The sequence below is a fragment of the Leptosomus discolor genome, chromosome 19 (assembly GCF_034619465.1).
Source record: "Leptosomus discolor isolate bLepDis1 chromosome 19, bLepDis1.hap2, whole genome shotgun sequence".
Taxonomy (NCBI): domain Eukaryota; kingdom Metazoa; phylum Chordata; class Aves; order Leptosomiformes; family Leptosomidae; genus Leptosomus; species Leptosomus discolor.
The window spans coordinates 3,030,801-3,035,717 of NC_141409.1; the positions used below are offsets into that span (position 1 = coordinate 3,030,801).

Here is a 4,917-nt window from a genome sequence, read left to right on the forward strand (position 1 = left end):
AGCATTGAGGATCTATCCCTAGACTGGTATTACCAAAGTGGTCAGACAATTTTTAAGTTCCTTGCAGCTAAACAGATAAAGCTTAACTGACAGTAGCCAACACGGGTAAGTGCAACACATACTGCTCCGTGTGTAAATAGCAGCCAGTGTGATGGGATTGACCAGGGCAAAAGTCAATCATGAGAACTGGAAAAGCCAATTGTATTAGACAGACATCTCAGCATGACAGGGTTTTTTGGGATAGAGACAGTAAGAAACACACATTTTATCCCCGAATTATGCAATTGCATTAAGTTTCCGTACCCCACACTCCTGAATTCCTCAACTCTCACAGTCACCATCATCTCCCACCACATTCTCTTTATCCTATTTTGATCACCAACAGCTGGACAAGGTGGGCTGCATGTCAGAGCTCAAGCAGCCAGCTTCACCAGGACTGCTCCTAGATCAGTGCTGAATCATGCCTGACAGCAGGATGGCATCTACATCTTGCCACAAGAAGAAGAAGGATCTGTTCCAGAAGAAAAGTACAATTATGTCAATGGCCCAGTGAAGCATTATGCTCACATATACTGTAGTGGTGCTGTCTTTGAAGTGAAGAAGTATCTCATGTAGAAATGCTGAGAGAGAGATATATACCTTTTTGATGATCAAGTGTTTCTTAGAGCAGAAGCCAAATCATAGCACCTGGCTATAAACGTAGCCTAGATCCAGAAAACAAACTGTGAAAAACAAATCAAAAGATGGTTTCTCATTAGCTTAACTCCCACTGAACAAGAGAAATCCAGCCCTAATGCCTTCATTAACAGTCATTTCATAATGACCCTGGACAAACCTTTCATCAGGACTTGGCCAAACGACTACATGGAAGGACTTAAGGGCAAGATGTTTCAAGTGCTTCAGACTCCACCAGCAGAAAGTCCCTTTATTATCAAGCCTGTTGGTAGCAGCAGTGGTCTGCACTGCATGGACTTAGCAAATAGATTAACATTTATGTCTCATTTAGCAATTATTATTCCTTCTAGTCTTCCTCACTTTTCACAGCAAGGTTCACATCAGAGGCCATCAGAAGTACCCTCCCAGCACTGCAGGAGACAGTTTTGCTTTGGTTCACATGGTCTGTGTGGCAAGGCAGGCGTTCATTTGTGCTTTGTTACTGATCCTTGCTGCACTGCCACACTACAGCTGGCAATCTCTTACCAGCTGGCAGAGGATTATCACAGCTTTCTAACCCAGAGAAAGCCTGGGATGGACAAATATCTAACTGGTCCAGATTCCACTGCATCCATGAAGGAGGCAGATTTGCCTCTAGGCTGTGGGAAGTAAGATACTTGTAGGAGTGTTAGTGGTAAAAATGGAACAACTGCCAGCCTTGCCCACTCCAGGCACTTCATCTGAGGACATAGGTATAGGCCTACTTGGAGCACTGGTCACAAGGCAAGATGCAAACCTCCCGCCTGGCCTGGGTCAGACCTCAGCAGCCGCTGGTTACCCATGAGGAGCTGGTGCAAAACAAGAGCTGTGCCAGGAGAGGCTCCTGGGATGGGCAGGGATGGCGGCAGAGACCAAACAAAAACTGACATCAGGGGACAGCCCCAGGCTGTGGGGACAGTCTATTAGGGCACAGCACTAGCTCTTCTAACACTCACAAGTGTCAGAGACAAAAGCACAGGGATGGTAGTGACAGCTCCCAGTGCACTAGCTGACCTGCTTGTAAAGTCTTGTAAAGCACTAACAACTCCTTTCTGGGACAACTCTCAGCATTGCAAGGGTCTACCACTGAGGTGAAAATACCAAAGTACCTCAGGAAACACTGACTTTGAGAAATGCAGTTGCAGCAGAGTTTCACTCAGTCAAGCAATGAGACAGCCTTTCCAGCACCAGCAAGCTTTTCGCATTCACACCACTCCACCACTTTCCATTACCAGAAGCATTTATTTCTCATCAAAGTGCTTCCAGCATCAGTAGGCATTTAATCTGTGTTATTTTTCAAATCAGGATCTGAAAACAGCCTGTACCAAATTGTTTCCCCTATTTCCTTCTGTCAACCAGTGTCTCTCATGGCTCAGCCATGTGTTCCCAGGCTAGAAGTTCAGCTGCTCTTGGAAACCATGCTCCAAGCACATGTCCTTGCATGGGATGTTCATTATTATTTTCAGAATTATTTTATTGGTATATGTCCCCCAAAGGGCTGCTTTCAGCAGGATTTGTACAAAGTTGTTTGATTGGTTTCAAGCTTCTTTGTGAGTTTACCCAATGCCAAGCTCAGGCACTGAACCCATGCCAGGTAATTCATCATTTCTCCTTAAACACTATAGACAGAATCATGCTCTTAGCTTGTCAGATAAAGGTCTGAGAATTGCTTTTCAGCCCACCTAATGAGGGTTTGTGTTTTTCTACGCTTGGGAGGATGGATGGTCTTAATTTCCGATTTCTTTCAAAAAGAGCAATTTTCTTCCACAAAAAAGACCAGGAATAATAGATACAATGGGGCTTATTCTGAGTCATCCTTTAACCATTTGTACTGATGTTTCCTCTTTGTACATCTTCTGACTAAGACCCTGAAACTCAGAGTCCTCTTTAGCAGCGGTTGAGGTGCCCGGGAGTTGGTGTCCGCTGCAGCAGCACTGCTGGAGGGGACTGGTCCAGGCACAGACATCCCCCTGCAGAGGCACCAGGGCTTGTGCTGGCCACGGGGCTGAGCTCTTGCCCCTCAGCAGGCAGAGCAGCTGATGCTGGTCACAAGGCAGCCCTCCCCTCTCTCTTGGAAGCCAGCAGAGCTGGTTCTGGCCATGAGATTGTCCTCCCATCTCTCTTGGTGGGCAGCCAGCCACAGGGCTTCACTCCCACCACCTCATGAAAACAGCAGAGCAGATGACAGTCTCGGAGCTGTCCTCCAACCCCCTGTCAGCACAGGAGTCCCCATGGAGCAGGAGGCGGTGGGCTGCCCTCCTGCACTATTCCGTGGTGGACTCAATGAGTCCTTGTACAAAAGCTGTTGTGTGGCTTCAGAGGTCGGCCTGCAGAGCCTCATTGAGGCACTCTTCATGCCAACCCAAGACGGGCAGGGTGCTCCAGACCATGTGTTCCAGCATGAGCACCTGAGAACACGCTTCCCCAGAGATGCGCCCCAGCTCCTGACGCAGCCAGGGCCGCAGGAGCAGGAGAAGATGTGGGTGCTTCCTGAAAAAGGACACCCAGGAGCTGGGGAGAAGGCTGCCCACGACCCCTGCCCATGGATTCCGTGGTTGGTGTACCCTGGATGCTGTCGGTGCTGGCAGTCCATAAGGTCCCTCGTCTTGGGTGCTGCCCGATGAAGCCTCACGTGTTCCTTCCCAGGCACAGGACTTTGCACTTGCTCTTGTTGAACTGCATGAGGTTCCTGTCAGCCCATTTCTCCAGCCTGTCGAGAAGAAGTAAGAGAAGGGAACTAAGGTAAGTAAGAAAGAAGCATGAGATACCCATTTCCACTGATGGATACATGCTTTGGAGAATCCTCCTGATGGAAATGACGGATTCCAATGAAATATAATCCAGCCACTTTGTGTAAAACAGTTGCACTGAGGAATCTCACTGCCTGGTTAATCCTGTCTGACAACGCCTTTTCAAAAAGTTACAGAAAATCCAGGGGTTGGAAACAAGCACAGAGGTCTGCCACACAAATATGAACCAGAAAAACACTCTCAGTTGGCTGTAATAATTAGCTAACGGCATCCAAGGCACCGAAGCTCTTAATGTTTAACAAGTGTGTTAACGAGGGAGGAAACAGAAGGAATGCTCAGAGCATTTCTTATGACACCCCTTTCTAACTACCTTCAGCAAAGAAGGAAAGATTACCCTGAAAGTTTGGACACCAAAGAATAGCTTAGAAATGTGAGAGTGCACACATCAGCCACAGTGCCCAAAGCACATCATGGACTCCTAAGAAAGAACCAAGAGGTTTGAAGAGCCAAGAGGAAAAAATCAAATACACAGATGATTTCCCAAGGAAAGGGATATGAAAAATTATAGAACAGAAGCTTAACTTCCTTCTTTGATAAATTGGTGCAACAACTACGAGGAGGCAAAATATCACTGTGAAGTTTGTAAACTTCCCAGTCTACTTGGCTGGGGAAAGGGGAGCCACGTATCGCTCTTGATGTCCTTTCAGGGATGAGCTGAAGGAGAGTAAAATCCAGGTTTGTGTTGACCTGGTTGTTGCTAATTTTGTGACTCTGATGTTTGTGTCAGTGCCATTTGGAGAGAGAATAGAAAATCCTTGGAGCAGCACAGTCTAGCAGAGCAGGTTTTGTTTCAGTTCAGAATTAACAAAGAAAATTATTATATGAAATGTTCACAAAGGGAAAAGCACACTAATCTAAGAGGCTCCATAGCTCAGGGGTTAGAGCACTGGTCTAGTAAACCAGGGGTCGTGAGTTCAAATCTCACTGGAGCCTGGGGGCTCTGTACCTCCTGCAAAGACCACTGGCTTCGTGTTTCTGCTTTTCTCCAAAATGTTGTTTCCATCATTTTTTGGAGCATTCACGCCAGCCTAGGTGAAATACAAGCATCATATAGCACCTCTACCAAGGAACAGGCAATGAGAAGAAGAGAAAAAAGGCAATGGTCCCAGTTAAACCCTTAAAAGAATACCTCAAAATATTTTTTAAGTGTAGCAATCAGAGATAGGAAATACCTAATAATGGGATGTAAAACTTTCTGAACCCTGCAGACTTTGTGAAGCTCGTTGATGAATACATTTGAAATGGATGCTAGATATTTACAGTCAGATCTGGCTTATCTCTTCATACTTCAATAGGACAATCAAATTATGTCTCCAGAGCTCAGTAATTACAGAGCCAGCTGAAAAAATTATAAATATAGCTTGTCGGGGAATAGTAACATTGGTCTTCTTCAGAGTTCTGCGGGGGGGGGGGG

At 46.2% G+C, this 4,917-nt stretch overlaps 1 non-coding gene across 1 annotated transcript; it reads left to right on the top strand.

Moving 5' to 3' along the window:
* Positions 1-4,363: 4,363 nt before the first annotated feature.
* Positions 4,364-4,436, top strand: TRNAT-AGU (transfer RNA threonine (anticodon AGU)). Its single transcript has one exon. It is a non-coding gene; the product is annotated as a tRNA-Thr (tRNA).
* The last annotated feature ends 481 nt before the right edge of the window (positions 4,437-4,917 follow it).